This window comes from Cuculus canorus, chromosome 11 (assembly GCF_017976375.1).
Source record: "Cuculus canorus isolate bCucCan1 chromosome 11, bCucCan1.pri, whole genome shotgun sequence".
NCBI lineage: Eukaryota > Metazoa > Chordata > Aves > Cuculiformes > Cuculidae > Cuculus > Cuculus canorus.
This window is the reverse complement of record NC_071411.1, coordinates 12,720,446-12,739,439: the sequence shown is the minus strand read 5'-3', so window position 1 is coordinate 12,739,439 and position 18,994 is coordinate 12,720,446. Positions and strand designations below refer to the sequence as shown.

Sequence of the window (18,994 nt, the reverse complement as noted above, 5' to 3'; positions counted from 1 at the left end):
TGCTGCAATAACTCTATGAGATAAAGCAGGGGTCTCTTCCTAGGGAGTTGGTGAATCTTCCCTTTCTCCACAGAGATCTCAACCTGCTGTTGCAAATGGTTATAAAATGCATCTTTGTGCAGTAATACTGTTAGGTGCCTTCCTACTACCATCATCATTTTCTGAGGCCAAAGGAAAACCAAGGTTCAAGAACCCTACCTGTCCCAAGTTTCCACATCACTTTAAGGAAGATTTGTCTGCAAGAGAGCAGGCTGTGGGAGGGTTGATTTTTCCCCCTCCTTTTTTTCTTATTTCTTTTAGTGAAGTCTTGGGCCACCGCTCAGGCATACACCTTGAGCTGCAGATGAGAGCTGGGAAGGCAGAAGATAATACGGAGGGTTGAATTGCAGGGTACTAATAGAAATAAGGACTGGCTCCGTGTGCAGTTCTCCCGGAGCAGAGCTGAGTTAGTGAAATGGCTGTTTACAGTAGAAAGGGGGGGATTTACTCTTTTTTCCTGGAGTGTACACGACCCCTCCTGTCCCTACATTTGTATCTGTGAGCTTGTTGCTGAATTTTTTGCAGAGAAAGGAAGTTAGGATTACCTGGGCAAGAAGTGATTTCTCTCTGATGCGCCATGGAGCAACCCAGATGATAGACGTGTGCAAACGTGAGCCAGCAGTGAGTTGCCCTGGTGGTGTACACAAACACCATGGTCCCCCCCCAGATCCTGCTACCTGCCTTTCCATCACACGCAGTCATGGCAAGCAAATAGCAAACCACACGTCCTTGGAAGAAGGGAAATAGCAAGGGCTCCCTTGGGAGGGCAATGATGAAGCCGGTGGGGCTCAATGACTGCCCCTTATCCAGTGGGCTGGCAGGCAAGGGCTTGGTCCAGTGGCTGCTGCCATACCCTCTACCGCAACACACCCAGATAACCTGTTCTCTTAAAACCTAGAGAAAACGCCTAAAAGATACTTCACCCTCTACTGCAGCCCACAAAGCATTTTGGGCACTTGAAGGGGGACTAAAAGGGCGATACCCACTCTGTGACCCCACTTAGTGGCAGTCCAGGCCAGGGGAGTGGGCATTCCGCGAGACCCTCCTTTATTAATGTGAGGACTTAAGATTTTAATTCGGGGGTGCTGAGAGCAGAAGGCCTGACACCTCCCAACCCCTGACACAGCTTGACAGTTTCCCAGTGTGAACATGGCATTTCTGAGCATGCAAATATAAAATAAAGTGGCTGCTTCTGTTTAAACAACAGTCAAGTTTATGTCTCCCGTTTACCAAACTCCTTGGTATTTACGAAAGTTTATTTGCCCAGTAAGATTCAAATACCTCCTTCCAGAGCACATCCTAATACAAAATTTAACAGCTATATGGAGGTGCAGTTGGTAGTAATCTTGCTCCTCTGTTGCTGAAACTGTTCTGCTTTGTGGAAAAGAACCAAATTGTCAGAAGACAGGACAAGGAAAATGCCTGTTGCCTACAGTCAGGATGCTTAACCTCTCTGCAGATTATTTCTAAACTTGCATCTAGCAGTCTGCTCTGAAAATGAGCATTACTCAATACAGTTTCTCAGGTAATCGGAAGAGACAAACCTTTCCCATTCCTTGCTTCTCCTTCAGCGAGAGTAGAGCATGTGTCTGCTTTTATCAGTCAGCTTATTCCAGCAAACCGCCCATAGAGACGCAGCGGTGCCAAAGGTGAGACCTTTGGGGGAAACTGGTATCAGTCCTTTCCCTTCCTCTAACAACTTGCATTGCTTTTTCTGTTGCGCTCCTCACTTGCAGCATTTTCTTCTTCATCTGATCTATCTTCTTATGCTTTTATACTTTAACTTTTAGGATGGTGCAAAAAAATATAACCAAATCAGGTTTTCGGGCTCATCTAAGCCTACGTTCAAGTGTGTGTCTGTTTGCTAAGTAGTCTGTGCTGTATTATTGAATAGCTGAATGGTTTTTGCCCTGCAGCTAGGTTAAGCTTCTAGGGAGACAGCTTAGACAGGCAAGAAAACTCTTCTAGAAGAAAAAAAATAAAAAAGAAATCCCAATGAGAAGACTCAGAGATGGACTCTTGAGGCAGGGTCAGGGCTTACAGCTCTCCCTGGGGCAAACCTCTGCTGCAGAGGCCTCCCAAGAAGGACAGATCCAGTAATCACCCTCAGTCAAAACATCACCACATGTCAGAACATATGTGACACGACTAATGCAATCCAAAAAAAAATGGAAGCATCTAAAAGAAGAAAAAGAAATCACTAAAATAACTTATATTTTTCCTAAATCTTTGCAAAATATATCAAGAAACAATGAGAACATTCTCTGCACATAAACTAAAGGAGCTATATTGTCTCCCACTTAATTTTAACTCATACATTACCTAAATATTTTAAAACAGAGCACAGAAACAAGATTACCTGTAAATCAGCTGGCAGTTTGTAGAATGTTTTCTTTTTTCAAGAGCTCAGGCTATTAATCTAGTGAGTAGTTAGCAATTTACCTCATGCTTATCTCCAAAACACTATACAAACCACATAACTTCTCTAATCACTGAATGTTTCAAGGGTGCAATCCAGGCAGAGATAATAGTTGCCAGCTACCACATCACACCACAATTCAAGGTGAAAATAGCTTCCTCTGGCAAATTAGAGAGCGATCAAGGACAAAAAAATGGAATGAGGCAGATAACCAGGGTTAATAACTCACAACCGCTGTGGCTTGGGCTAGTCAAGAGTTCAACTAAATATTTTATTGGTAAAAGTACTTAGAAGTCCGTCTTCATTCTTAACTCCCATTACAATGAGGTTTCTTGGCTACACTGCATTGAGGGAACATCTTGTTTGACCCAAATTCTTCAGGTAGGGCCACACTCCGGGGCAAGAGAGGCAACACTGACAACGACTGATCAATACTAAATGCAAGTACCACATGAATCTCTTTAGGAGGCTGCTATTGGAAGAGTTTTCAAACTCAAAGTATCAGAGAAGCATTTTTTTTTTCAGAGTTTCTTTAACTACGTGTCTATGTTGCAACATAAGAAGGTGTTATGGAATTGGTTGTGTTGGCAGCTTTGAAGTGCACCCTGATTTCCAGCCAAATAAAAAATTCTTTTGCAAATGTTCTTAAAATATGTGGGGAAGCAGGAAGAAAGGGAATAGAGAGGCCTAGATCAGCAAAGCCTCTGTTTTGGGGTGTTTTATTTTTCTCTCTCAACCTATGTACACAGAGGATCTGTATCAGTTTGTGTAAAAATTAAAATTCCAAAAGCCTCATGTTTTTCTTACCTGAAACGTGGGATACTCAAGGTCAAACCTCTTCTACCTTTAACAGAGCCTGTATTTGAACCTGATTCTTCTGCAAGTTTTTATTCCTGAATATTTTGGGAGGACTCTCCCTCTTTGACCAGATATTCTACTCCAGGATGATAAACGCCCAGAAAAATAGATGCAGTAAAGGGGTATTCTGCCTTCAGAAAGGGTGTTTACACCAAGAGAATCAGAGTCTTTACTTCTAACAAGGTGAATAAGGGATAGCAATGGTTTAAGAATCTAGATATCAGCCTCTGACGTTTTCATTTTATTTTTCACAATATTATTTGACTTTAAAGAAACAGTAAACATGTGAATAAAAGACTAGAAAAAAATCAGTTCTTCATATTCCATGCATTAATGGAAGCAAGGAAAAAAAAAAAAAAAAAGGCCTTACATTTTTCACTCAGACCAATGATATTAAGGCAAAAAACATAAGGCTCACTTTGAAATTGTATATTAAATTCATAGGTCTAAAGGCAAATATGCCTTTAACTTCATACTGAGTAGAACGTGCTGTTTCTGCTTTGGCATTTATCACACGTTTGACAGAGAAGGAACTACTGAATCACAATTAGGGATGGAAAGATTTCCCAGGGTCCAGATATTTTGAAGAATTTTTTTTCCGGCTCAATGCTTATTCAAACTTTATTAAGAATTTTGGATAGTACGTTTCCTCTAAAATGGGTCACAGATTGTCTGAAGGTCTAAAAACCTCTTGGTACCAGAATACCAAAGGTTAGAACCAACTCTTTTATTTCCCTGAACATTTCTGTTGTCCCCTAATCATAAACCTGTCATTCAACACAGACATTATAGAGTGCAGAAAAACTGAAGCTAAAGGTCAGATTTAGCAGATGAAAGGTCTGTTAGAAAGGTGCATTTGTGGAATTGGATTCCTTCTCATGTCAGGATGTAGATTAGGAGTAAACTCGAAATCAACAGAATAAGAGCAGCCTTCTGATGTTGGTAGGATTTGGTTTTGCTGTCTTTGTGCAAGGAGAGAGGATCAGTATGAGCAATGCAGTCTAAAACATGAGACTAATTTATTACTCAACAAGACACAAACACTAATTCCTAGCCTAAAAGCTTTTATGTTTCTTCAAGCACCACTTGATAGGGTGTTCGTGATTCAGTTACATGCTTATAGTGTTAACTATGAAACATGTATTTCACCAGTGGCATAGCTGAAGAAATACATTTAACACCTTCCATGTAGACTTGTGATACCATGATGGGTAACATTCCTAGAATGTGATATTACATAGTCTCCAGATTTCATACCCTACTGCATATACTTCTTCTCAAATCAAGTACAGAAAAAGCGCTCAGATCAAGCGATTAAGATCTCTTGATTCACATAAACTTGCTTTTATAGGCTATCTGCCAGAAAATGTATCTGCAATAGGGTGATGTAAACAACTGACTCAGTAGAAACGGAGACTTTGAGGTTTTTCTCCAAATTACAACAGCTTATTGCTGGAACAAAGATGGGTTTGGATTAATTTAACCTAAGTTTATCCATTTACGAGTTTGGAATCATAGATTTATAGAATCATAGAATGGTTTGGGTTGGAAGGGACCTTAGACTATCTAGTTCCAATTCCTCTGCATAGGCAGGGACATCTTCCTCCGGATCAGGTTGCTCAAAGCTTCATCCAACCTGTCCTTGAATCCCAGGGCTGGCGCATCCCTGACTTCTCTGGGGAACTTGTTCCAGTGCCTCACCACTCTCACAGTAAAAAATGTCTTCCTAATTCCTAATTTAAATCTCCGCAGCTTAAAACAGCTTAAAACCATAACCCCTCATCCTATCACTGCACTACTCCCTAATAAAGAGCCACTTTTTAAAGAGATTAAATTACTCTTACCTGCTTCCTCCATAGTCGGTGAAAAGCCTTCTGTCATGGCTGAGGACAGGAATAAACCCTCCAGAGTGAATTGTTCTATGCTAAGACAGAGAGATGGTCTGTGCTGTTAAAATGCTTGACTGCCCGCTGTGTGGGGTAAGGCTTGGAGTCTAACCCCCTTTCTATGGAATTCAGTGGCTTGCATCCTTTTACAATGATTCACATTGAGACTTCATTCTTCTTTTACTTTCCTTGCTATAAATCTCAATTAAACCCCTTGAAATCCTTGACATAACAGCAATTTCTAGAAATGATTATATTGCTATCGTTAAAAGAAAAATTTTCAAAAGGAAAATAGCCTAAATAGTACCAAATCCAACAAAAGAAAGCTGAAAACTTTAGATGTTGAATATTAAACTGTTTTACCTGGAAAAATCAACAACAATGGTTTAAGATAAGTTTGTTTAAAATATGCAAATATTGATCAGAGCTGAAAATTAGAATTTCTAGTCAGCAAGGAACTATGAAATGCTAATATTTCTTTCTCATTCCAATACAAACTGCTGAAGCATCAGCATATTTCCACATATGCCACAATTTTTGTCAAGAATTTAATTAACAGTATTAATTAAGAATTCCACTGTTTGGCTAGCTAAATGTGTAATAACTGAATGATGAATAACTATCTCAATAAATAATTCTAAAACTCCATAAAGCTTTCTTCAAATATGCACTGATGAATGTCTACATGATCTCTGTAATCAGAGCACTCTTTTCCAACTGCTTTTTTACATGCTCCTATCTACCCTTTTCCCTAGTAGCAGGGTCAATGAAATTCCAAGAAAACTGGACAGAAATAAAACATTTAAATTATAACTTCAGCAAAGAGATTTTTAAAGGCATTTAAACAATTATAATGGCAGGTAGTTACCCCACTAAGATGTGGTAAGTGTGTCTATGCCTCTATAAAACTTTTGACATACTCAAAATGCCAATCATTACATACAGGCTAAACTTCCCAAATTCAGCCATAGCATTACAACATCTCATGTATTTCTAGACGTATTTTTCCCACTAATATTCTTGTTGCACCGAATTCTTGATGCATAAAATTCTTTTTCCATTTATATGTGTTGTGTGGTTTTGACAAATGGAAAAAGAACTGTTGTTGCTGTTATTGGCATCACACTTCCATTTCACCTCCTATGCTTTTAAACTCATGGCCTGACCTGACTGCTAATATATTTTTACACTATACATAGTCTATACTTTTCTCAATGAAACATGACCTACTTACTTCCACTTGTTTGTCCCAGCTTATCCATCTAAGAACTGTGAGTTAGGTTTGTTGTGACAGATTGTGCACTTCAGAGCTGTCAGTCGTGTGTCGTGGGAGAGAATTTTGCAGGTAATTCTTCACCTCCATTTACCAGTGATAAAACTTAAACTGCTTAAGGAAATAAGAAGAGTTTGATCAGAGCATTTTCTTTGTGCCCAATTCCACTACCCTTTTTGACAGAGACGACTACTCCTCTGCAAGAAGCTCCTGTGACATCAAATTAGATCTTTCAATATTGATATGCAGGTTTGAATGTAAGCATTTCTTGGAGATAGTATGAGAGGGTAAAAGACAATAAATTTCCTCTTCCATAGGCAAGTACCTTCCAGGATGGGGAGAAAAGCTTTATTTGACTGCTACTGTCATTAGTGCATATGCAGGGAGAACAGAGGAAGAAGCAGTGGAGAAAGGTTATGGGATTGCCAGTGTTGCCAACTCCTTGAATGCAAGATTCAAGTCCCTGAAATCATAAGATGTATTTCAAAACAGCACACTTTGGTTTCAGTATTTCAGTTTTGCATAGTTCAGGTTCACTTCCTTTACATCTTGAAATTTTTGTTCATAGGCTGAGACATTAAAAACCTGCTGTTTTCAAATGGACCAAAATCATCCTCTCTGTTAGCTTCTACAGCATATACCGGAGTCATCAAATCATATGGAAAGAGTGGGGAAAAGAAACTGGCAGTGTGAAACACTGAATCAGAATTAGTATATCCTGCAGGGTCATTTTCTTCAGTTAATACCTTTCATTATGCTAGTAGAGTGATTCTGTTGCACCCTCTATTTTCATTAGAGCTGGGTAATCTACGATGTGATACTGCAGTGCTGGTCTTCTTGCAATCAAAAGGCAAGGCACTGGCTCTCCGCAAAGGAATAGGAGCTATGCCAGTAGCTCTGACTGTGTCATTGGAAGGTCTGGCTGTGCCAGCCATGATAGCACAGGAGACCAGAATTCCAACTGCAGAGGAGTCAAAAGCCTGCAAGGCTTTTATCAGAGGAACTTTGATAAAAATATGTATAAAACATTTGAACTTTGACTAACAAATAAGTTCCTCCCTAAAAACATATTTTTTTTAAAAAAATATTTAGCTCACTACAATTGGCACTGTCAAGATCTGTGCACTGATCTCTCCTCTGTGATACAGCAATGCTACTTGTCTTTACGGTGACACAGACAGACAAACAAAAATAGGATGTAAATAACTGTGTTTTGAGTAGATCTTGAAGACCATTAATGATAAAATGAGAGTCTTTTATTTGAAAGCTTCTGAAATTTGAAAATCTTCAGAATGCACCCTGAGACCAGGTCTAAATTTAGCAGCATTACTTTAAGAAAATTATGTAAAGTTACCCTTATTTCTCCTTCTAAAGTAGATTTGTTTTGCTAATGTAAATAAATCCCTCATGCCCAGTTTCTTGGAAAATTACCTGCTTCCCAAAATAGTTGTTTTCTTTCTTTTCTATAGTGAATAAATAATATGCATCATCAAAGAAAATTGCCTTTTCAATTGTATAAGAATACTGAATCATCAAAATGAGGCACCATAATGATGAATTTCATTACAACAAAGACTGCTGACATACAAGGTCAAAGAAAAAAAAATTGTATTAAAAGTCAGCTTTCTTTACAGCATATGAGAAACTACTTTTCATACATGATCAGACAATGTGACTTACACATTATGTGTCCTGGTAGAACTTTTGGATTGCCAGGAAATGTAGGCTAGTTTCTCAGTAAAAGGATAAGAAATATGTAGAGGTAACTCAAATTCCCATAAAGTGTACTTCTCCACATGTAGCACAGATGTTACACGGTAGCTACACTTATTACACTCTCCTTGACATCCCATTTCTAATGAGATAATGGATTTTTTTTTTCATGGGAGTTAAATCAGCTTAGCTTCCAAACAGATTTTATCAGCATTACTGGTCAAAGTATATTGCCGTCATTGCTCAACATATTACAAGATCCTGAAAGGAAACCTGTTATTCTTTATGAAGAATAATTTTCAGTGGGGCAATTCTATCTCAGCTTTGCAAACGGGGCTGGATAGTGAGATGTGGGAAATACATCCTAATGCTCATCTAATTGTAGCGTTGAATCTGTGGTTATTCCATTTTTTCCCAGTGCTTTTCTTCACTTTATTTTAAAATTTTATTTGTCTATATTTCCATATTCATACATGTGTGTATATCTTCACACATACTTGTAAAAAGTATCTATTTTATTCACATATTTCTCACATAGAGAAAGGTAAACCCCCTTCCCCCATGGGTTGGAAATCGAAATTTAACTGAAATCAAATACTAATGTGTCAATAAAGGGTTCAGTTTTGATTTAATTTTTTCAGAGGACTGTTGTTCAAATACTATTGTGGTAAACAAATAATGTGGGAAGCAGATTTGTTTCTTGTAAGCTGGACTAGAAATTAATAACATAAGTAATAATTTTATGCTTTTTTCACCACTGTTCAATTTGAATGTAATTTATCTAAGACAGGTACAATATACCCTGGCTTCTGCTCATGTTTATACACAAATAAGATGTGAGACTGTCTATATATAACGGTGCCGTGTATGACTGCAACTGGGGTAACAAAAACTCTCTAAAGGCAATTTATAACTTCTGAAGTTAGTAAAGTCTGAAAATTATGTCTCCAGTAAATCTCAAGAATTTCTCTGAAGCAAGCAGCATCAACTACATTATAGAAAGTAGTTTTGAAAATGTATCTTCATTGATTATTAGTTGTAAAGAACATGGAAATTCATTACACAAGAATCTACCTTTAGTATAAAAATCTTGGTACTGAAAATTTATATCATCAAGACATGCAGGAACATCTAAAGGTAATTAAAGACTGACTAGAGACAATGTAAGCAGCCCTTCTTGAAAATTATTTTGTTTTACTACCAATCATTCATATAAGAACAGAGAAGGTGGTTTACAAGAAATCCTGACATAAAAAATCATGGTACTCAGCACATTTTTCTACATGGAAAGAATAAAGATCAAGCAATACAATTAACTCTCGTGAACTTTGGTGGTGCGATTAACTGCTCTGATTTAGTTGATGGTAGAATCCTCTTGGGTTTCCTGATGGATCAGTAGTTAAGAACATGACCAGACAGCAGTATGACTTAAAAGGATCAAACAAGATTATGCCCTGTGTGCTAGAGAATGGTTAAAAAATGTCCATGCCCAATACTGTGCCTGATAAGTGTTTAAAACAACAACAAAACATACTGTTGTCCTGAGTCCTCAATATAAAGTTATTTATGAAGCACTAAGTAAATGACCAGGATTTTTTTAAAAGCTGTGCTAGTAAAGAGGGGAGTTTGTACTTGGGACAATTTCATAATTGAGATTTTTAAACCAGTGAAATACTCTATGTACAAATGAGAAAAAACTATGCCCATTACCCTTACAGGAACCAAACTCTGCCACCACTAGGAAGCCATTTACTGTCATTCAAGATCTCGGGTGTTACAATCTACAAAAACTTAATACCAAATTCTAATCCCATTTTTGTATCAGTTATGACTATAAATTTTAAGGATTATTTACACTGGTGGCCCAGCACGCCTACTCTTTTCAGACCTTGTGTGAAAGTCTTTTGTCCATATGAGCACATTACTGCCCCTGGACAGATAAGGAATTAATTCACTTTATTTACATTAGTATATGGTTTTCAGACTAGAACTGTGTGATGTCTAACCAGCTCAGAATAAAGTGCTGAGATTTGCCTGTACCCCTCCATATATTATTCACAGATGTTTCCCTTTATAGGAACAAAAATGACACAAACAAGTTGATTATATTGTCTTTACGTGATAACATAGCTTTCAGTAGTAAGCAACCAAAGTTTGCAAAGTCTTATCTGTGGAATTTGTTTTATCTGTTTGCATCCAATTAATATGTACTTAAAAGTTATTTACTACTTGAATAAAACTGGGTAAAACCTGATCTTGATCCATTCTTTGACAAGCCTCAAGAGGACATAAATCAGAAGTCAATAGTGGCATGCTGTTTGCTTTCGAAATTACTCTGACTTTTCACTTAGAATACCTAGGTATCTGTCTCAAGTGTCATAATTTTAACCTCTCCTTCCTCTTAACTCGCATATTGACACTATTCATTTCAATTCTTACTAATTAAGTCAAATTAGATGAAATCTTGATATTTGACGTACTTTAATTAGCAAGAAAATAAGGCTTCAGCCATGACAAGAATTTGCAACACAACTTTAAACCTCCAGGTAAGCCTACTTGAGTCAGTAATGTTATTCCAAAGCTTAAAATTAGGTACAGATCCTTGGCTCTACAGAGTTATGACTTTGGTTTTACCACGGGTTCTATTACAGTACCCAGTAAAACAGTAGCAGAACAAGTCAATATATAGACAAAAATAAATATTTTTTAGAAATATATATCATTTTGCCTCTTGTCCTTTCTTGTTATGATAAGTGAAAGGAATGATTTAATAATATACAGCACAATTAGTAGATTTGTTCTTTTTCTTACTTGACATACTGCATCAATTTATAGTCACTGATATTTTCTCTTTTTTTACTGAGTTTGCACAGCCATGCCGAGAAATAAATACGGTGTGTTGTTAATCTATCCAGCAACAGATGTCTGACAGAAACTAGCTCTGTAAATCAAAACATGAACAAAAGCAACTTTGTGTACTGCCAAAGAAAGAACAAGGCATATCTTTCATTTTTCTTTTAGAAACCAAAGACTTGGGGTCAAATACCAAACTTAAATCTCCAAAGTCTGTAGGAAAATGCTGGCAGTCTTGCATCTAAGGCAATAATATGTCTTTGCATTCTTTGTAAAATTCCCATTCATTATCATTTTCCAGTTCTTGAGAATTACTAGTGAATAATGATGCAAACCTGTCACCTTCTCATTTTCCTTCCTACTGAAACATTAATGTTTGGGTTTTCATATCCAAGAATGTCAGCTGTTCAGCCTTCGCATGTTCCAAGTTAAAGTATTCATTTACTGAATCTTTCATCACAAAGCACCAGTCAATATATCCCTGTTGTAATTTTTCATTGACTGTGACAAGTGTCTCTTTGGTACTTTCATTAGTGAAGTTCCCTGGATGAGCCACAGTAGATTTTGTTCTTTTCCCTTTCCACTAATACCCTTGAATTTCTCACTAGTACGAAATGGTCCCACACAGCCCCAAGCAGACTGCAGCACACCAGGCATGGAAAAAGTGTAGCTGGATTCACATGCCAAAGAAATGTTCTTAGTGACATCTTGTAACTCCATCAATTCTGCATTTTCAGGATTTACCTTGAACCTAAGCAGCTCTTTGTGACATGTGGATTCACAAATAAAAAACACCAAACATCAGCGACTCTTCCAGTTGCTTTTCTCCCATTTTGCCACCACTGCCCCAGTCTCATCTGCTATAAGCTCCTGGCAGATAGCTCCATCCAAATCATGAGTTCCTTCCTACGGACACTATGCCCTGCACAGGTGAGATGGCAGCTCTTTAAAGCTGAGCAGTGGAAGCATGTAAGTAACAGCAGACCAAGAACTCGCACCCTTTCACCTCTGCCTCTGAAGCTTCACATCTATTTCGAACAAGGCAGTGCAACATACACTCAGAACAGCCATCTGGAAGTTCCCCCAAGCACTGATAGCCCCAAAACAGCTAGATTTTCCCATTATAGTTCCAGTTATAAGGGAAACAATTACCTTTCACTATCATTTATTTCCTAGTAAAATAAAACTGTAGAGTTTTATCATCTACTTTTCTTCCTTCTACTTCTCTTCTTTCATTTGTCATCTAGAAGATAGACAAGTGTATAAGGTACACTAACCAAAACAAATAAAAGGAAAGTAGTACCTGAGCTCATCTTTGTTTACTTACTAAACGTACAGAATGAGAACTGACTGCAACTGAGATTTACCTGTTGGTATAAGACTGGTGGCAAAAAAAACCCCAAACAAACAAACAAAAAGAGCAACTAAAGGATTTACTGCATGTGCAAAAGGTATCACCCGTGTGAATCACGGAGGCTGTGTATGACTGCACCTGAAGACACTTTATATCACAAGCTTTGATCAGTTGATTTCTGGCTTTCGTTTCTTCAAGGATTTCTGCAGAAAGCAAAGCAAAACTCTAAAATTTGCCAAAGGCCATTTTCTTTTATTATTCATAAGTGGTAGATATTACTAACGATGGCTTCATAAACTGAAAAAAGTTTTCTCAGTCCCATCTGCGTAGTAACATTTTATGAGAGATATACTACACACATTTATGCAGTATTGAGAAAAAATGCAACATAACTTTAAAATTCTCTTACCAGTAGGGGGAAAAAAGCCATAATAAGCAGCATTTGGGAGGGAGGGAAATGGTGAAGCTGGGACGAAATGTATATAAACATCCCTGTCCAGGGAATACTTGTTATACACATGCTCCATCTTAATTCAAGTCATCTAGCATGACTCCATCATATATATCCAACAAGGGCCAAGAAATACATATTCGTCTCTCCTTGGTTTGTATCCAGAACAAATCTATTTCACAGAGCTCAACGTAGCTGCTGGTTTGGGAATATTTGTTAAATGGCTATAATGTGATATAGAAGTTATTTACTACTTGTGGCTGGTGAGAAAATTGAGGTTTTTCATAATGTTATACTATGAAAAATGTAAAAAACGCATTTATGAAAAATTCTTTGGGACTTCTTTGATGTTCTATATTTTTCATAAGGTAAATAAGATGCATTTATGTGCCTTTAATGTCATCCAGAAGAGTATGAATGCAGTTCTCTCTGTAGGAATGGCTAAAAAAGTAAAGATACGTGCCAACAACCAGATAACATCAATAGTAAAACACTACCCATCACTATTGTACACTGATTTATTCCAGAAGTGTCAGAAAACTTGTGTTAGTGTAGTTTATAATAAAATGTCGTGCTTTCCCTTCAGCTATTCCACTCTGTCTCCTCAGAACCTGATCCAATCTTTTTTAATTCAAAAACCTCTCTTTGGCTTCACTATTTGTTGGGCTCTAAATTTCTTCAGAAAATAAGGTAAACAAAAACTAGAGTTGAAATCCCCATAGCCATGAGAGTGCTACACTGCCTAGTATTATTTCACAAGGTATTGTCAGATCCTAAGCTTTCACTTCATACTGGAATGAACATTTAACACTGTTTTAACACACTGCCTTTCAAGTTAGTAATATTTTTAGGCTTGATCTATACATAATGCTTTACTAGCATTAGCATGCCAACAGAGGCATGCATCAATACACCAGCACCAGCTTATGCCTTACCATACCTATTTTATCATTATCCAATGCCACCTTAGACACTTTGTTTCGATTCACTAAATTACAATAGGCTGTAGCAGGTTAAGAACTTCTCTAACAAAATGGTTTAATGTATATACAGAATACAGTGTCTGTAGCACTACTGCTACAGTTATATGGCTTAACTCAGCAAACTATTAGTATGGTTTTATGCAAAGAATCAAAAATCACACTTAATCACACATGTATCATGCCACATTGGAAAACAGCAATCTTTTTTTCTTCCTTTTTTTTTTTTTTAATGAAAACTTTAAAAGTACTGAATATTTTATCCTATTTAACTGCTACTTAATGCTTCATCCAGATATACTAAGCAGCTGAAATGGAAACAGGGATGTGTCATCAAATGTAATGACGTTTTCCTCATCTGGTTCATTTAGGACAGTACTTCTTATGCCTCCAATTGCCATAGTGATCGCAAGAGTGGAAAAACTGTCTTGCAACAATCTGTGGTTCGCTGTCATTTTTACCTTCAGGGCAAGAGATTGAGACCAAACTGCAGTGATTGGCTGCAGCTGTAAAATAGTCAAGATTCCCACAGCAGAGGAACTTAGCTGCTGCCAGAGATGAAAGGTTTGCAGTAGCTTCCTGGCTTACCCCAACCTGTAGAACCCAATTTGTAAGCCTGTAATTTGGGAAGAGGTGTGCAAGGTCGCAGTGAAATCTAAACAGTCAGTTTGAACTGGATTTTCCAAGGCATACTGAGTACCTGGCTACAAACATAGAATTACTTACCGTGTTTGGTTAACCGGGTAGAAGATTTTTAATAGTCTTTGCTGAAACACAATGCCGTCATGCTACAGAATCAGAGACAGGAATATAAGGGTCTGCAAAGGTAGTGGGCAAGAAAAAAAATCACAGGTGTCACATTTTGAGAAAAAATTGATTTCAGACAGCAGCAGGCTTGGCCTATGATGCGAGTTGTTATGGAGAAACACAGCCAAGCAACCTTTTACTAGAAGTTACCGGTATTTTTGATAGAGATCTCCTAGGCTGGGTTGCTCTTATAAAACTACATAAGTTCACCAAAGCAGGAGAGTAAAGTCAGAAACTGAGAGAATAATGCAGGTCAAGTGTTCCTGCCTTCGATTGAAAAACAGTACTTTAATGAGAGAGAACCTTACCAAAGCTCCAGTTTTCTCCATCTGACACTGAAAACAACAGCAGCCTGGCAGTCTGCAAAGGCTTTCAGAGCCAAAGGGAAAAAGCTTAAGGGTCATTTCAAGTTTTCTCTGCGGGGAGTGTCAAGAGAATGATTGAATCTCATAACTGGCTGAGCTGCAATGAAAGACAGTCTTTTTGATGAAGAATGGTTTCTGTTGGTTCCTCTATGGGTGACTTGCCCTGCAGAAATAACTTGTGTATCCGCCATCTCCGCTGCAAGTCACTGATTCGGCTTTATGTCACTAATATTCACAACTAAACCTTTTTTCACAAGTTGGTGAAAATGTTAAGGGATATTGCAATATAAAGAGCAACTTCTGTTTCGGAGTTTTTTTGTTTGTTTGTTTGTTTTCCCCAAAATGTGGACCACAAGAAAGCTTTACGAATGATCCATTTCTTGTATTTTGAAGCAATCTACAAGTGAGTTAATCTCAAAGTCTTCTTATGGCAAGAATCTGTTTGCAAAATGGAAATCCTTGTATTCAGCTTGACCTGTTTACCAAAATAACAGAAGGCGGCACATAATTCAAGCTTCCTGTACAGCAGACAAACTAAAATATAATGCTATCAGGCTGATAACTTTTCAAATGTAATATCTTAAATCCAAGGGTTTAAAAAACAGTTCTATCCAGCTAGGCCTCTCGTGCATTTATGCAATAAAGATTTCTTCTAAAAGTTAATGCTCCTGCTCAAACTTACCTTTCAATATGTGAAATAAGTGAAATGCTCCAGTGATGGACTCCAGGCACAAGAGAATAAAGAGAAAAGAATTGCTGAGGCATAGGAAAAAAAACAGAGCAAATATCTGGGTTTGCACATGGTCTTTTTTTCATCTTGCTTTTTTCCTAAACACCTGAGAGCTCACATTACACACACAAAGGCAGACATAGTGTTATTAAAAGGATAACACAAATAAGGCTTCAATTTGACAACCGTAGAAGATAGAAAAGACAGATTTGGGGCTGTCAGTCCAGCTATGCAGGACACAAACCAGTACCATCTCTAATGGTATTCTCTCACCTTTCTTTTCCTCCAAGTCTTCAAACCTCATACAGAAAGAAACTACAGAACCCATCTTAGGTTGCCCAGTGAAGGCTTAGAGCATTTCACTGATTTTTCGATGAAGTTAGCAGAAACAGAGGATGAGGCAGAGGATTTCAGAAGGAAGACTGCTTCTTTGATGAAGGCAACTGTAGGAACACAGAATAACAAACTGTATGATGACAAGTAAACCATTGAAACTCAGTTTTGAAAAATACATATTCTGATTACATATTCTATAACATATGGGTTCCCAGCTTGAACTCTGAGGTCCTGTTTCAGAAGAACAGAGCAACTGAAGCAAAAATTATTCCAATAGCCCTGGGAAATGCTAAGTACTCTGAAAAAAAATCATACTGTAGACCTTCTATACTGGCAACCTGAATTTCAGTAGACTTTTGCCATCGATGTCAAAATACCATGCCTCTGTTTCTGAGCATCAAAAGGGAATAATAAGGCACCCCCTCCACCCACCACATCAGCCATGTGAGGATTTGTAATACCCCAAATTGTAGCAAAGCAATCAGAAACATGGTGAAAAATGAATAATTTTGCAGCTGGAGCTCGATTACAACCAACACAAGGCCTGCAGCCACAGATTAGAGTGAGTAGCTGTTAATTTTATGGGCCCCATCCCGTCCCTTCACTGAATGAAGCAGAAGCCCAGCGTGAAATACAGTGTATGCACAAGGTACCGCGTGTACTCTGCTGACAGCAAAAAGTTCTGAAACTCCGCAGGCTCCCAACTGCTTCTCTGAAATCTTAAATTATTTTAATACAAGTAATATATAATATACCACAAGAAATTTATCACAAGAAGAATGCTGTCGACTTCACATTTTTGTCCGATTGAGGCTGTTTAAGTCAACGTAACTAGTTGTGTTTGCTTTGGGTTTGTTTGGGGTTTTTTTTTATGTAAGAGCTCATTGTTAAAACTTGCTTAATACTGAGTGACTAAACTGACGTGCAGGAAGAGTTATAAAGCAGGTATGTTGGTATGTTTTATTTTGACGCGCCATGCTGGCAGCCGGTCTATTATAATGTCAGTATTTCTAGGCTGGAACAGCTCAGGGGTTTAGCATAAAATACTGAGCAAGGCTTGACATTAACTTCATGATTGATACTGTTTTGCTGAACTAAGAAAAAAATTAATAAAAATAGGAAAGCCACGGTTCTGGAAAGCTGTGGTTTTCACCTGATTTATACCCAAACCTGCCGCAAGTTTTAGCGTTTTCAGGGTTCGGTTTCCAGGCCTGCGGCTCTGCAGCCCCGGGCAGCCCCGCCAGAGGGCGCCGCCGCCCCGGGAAGCGGCCGAGGCTCCCAGCGACACAGGCCCATCAGGCAGGTGAATAAATAGTTCTTTCCAGATACACATCCTTCAGGCCCTCCTGTAATTAATCTTAAGTTTCTTGCGGCCTTCTGCTGAGGCTACATAACATACTACACCTTCCCCTTTCGTACCGGAAAGCTGGTGTTGATAATCCTATTAGCAGCCTCTGTGTTTATTACCTGTAATTAAATGTTGCCGTTTTACAATGTAAAGAGCCAATAAAAGAGCTAGAAACTGGTTAAATCCTGCCTTAAACCTACAGCCTTTGACAAGAGGGAAAACATTTGTTTTTTTCCTCTCGTCCTCATACATTTCAGACTCATGAACATAAGACTCTTAAATGGATTTAACAAAGCATAACATAAAAATATTCAGGAAAAGCGCTGAGCTCCTGGCCAGACAGTTATTGAAGATGATTTTGTTTCTTTCTTCCTTTGACTTCACAAGGGATATCAAAATGGATCCAAACAACACCGGCAGACGCCACATCTATCAGAAAGTTCTCAATATTCATGAGCATTTGCTTACACGGTTCCAGTTTGCAGATTGCTTATTAGCTTTGCTGACATAAACACAGTGGTGGTAGTGGGTTTTGTTGTCGTTGTTTTTTTAAGTGAATAGCCTGGGTGGAAAAACAACGATATAATTAAAACAAAACAGGACATGTATGTGTTGTAAACAAAAGGACTGGTGATCTTCTTCATACAAATCTTCACTGAGCTGCCATCTGTTCATTATAACAAGCTTCTATTTCTCGAGTATTCACCGTCATTTTAATTTCTGTGTAACACTGAATAAAATGAAGGGAAATTAATTTCTGAGCGTTCATGAAATTGTTTCTTCATGGAAAAAATACCCTTCTAAGCGTATTCTGCCTATCTCAGCCCCCCATGAAGATGCAGTCTGAGACTTCTACTGCAACAACCATTTCCAGGACAGAGCTGTACCCACCCTTTTTAAACTCACCATAGTACTACCTAGCATCAGCACTGGGCAAAATTCTAAGGTTCATCATCTTCTGTGCCAAATATCAAGATGTGTTGCCCCCAGTTACAGCTCCAGTCTAATCGCAGCGAAGCTTTCACTGATCTACAATCCCAAACCACTCTGCATCTTCAATCCTAAGCATAGCAGAAAGAAGTTGCCTTCTGCCTTTGGAGCACTAGTCTCCAGCTCTTACTCTAGCCATAGTAATCATCTACTTGCAGATGAGTTGTGACCTGCCTGATGACAACCTCATTATAAACCTGAGAGTATTTTTTTTCTTAATTGCTGCTCAGATTCCCATCTCTCCACGTCCAAACCATATAAAAGAACTAGGTTAAATCAAGCCTGCAGGCAAAATTGAATCTTGGTTGAGTAGCCAAACTACTTCCAGTTGTATTTAGATTCTACATCTAGGTGCCATCCTAATCCTGTCCTGCAGTCCCCATTACTAGCTATGGCTCTGTCCAACTACAGGACTGTAGCCAAAGACCATCTTGACCATGGTTCTGACCCAGGACCACTGTCTGCTTCCAAACAAATGCAGTCTCAGTCCAGTTTCAAACATCATCTTCCTTAACAATGTCCAAATTTAATCACCTAGAAACCTCATCTAGCCCATATCTTGGTTGTCATCTGCATCACCAATTTCACTTTC

At 38.2% G+C, this 18,994-nt stretch overlaps 1 long non-coding RNA gene across 1 annotated transcript in view; it reads right to left on the bottom strand.

Annotated features, from left to right (window-relative positions):
- The window catches only part of LOC128853317 (uncharacterized), a 113,077-nt gene that overhangs the window by 70,146 nt on the left and 23,937 nt on the right, over positions 1-18,994 (bottom strand). The window contains exons 6-7 of the long non-coding RNA XR_008451773.1: positions 17,881-17,974; positions 16,002-16,171 (exon numbers count right to left, since the gene is read on the bottom strand). This is a non-coding gene — a long non-coding RNA (uncharacterized LOC128853317). The remainder of the gene's footprint in view (positions 1-16,001; positions 16,172-17,880; positions 17,975-18,994) is intronic.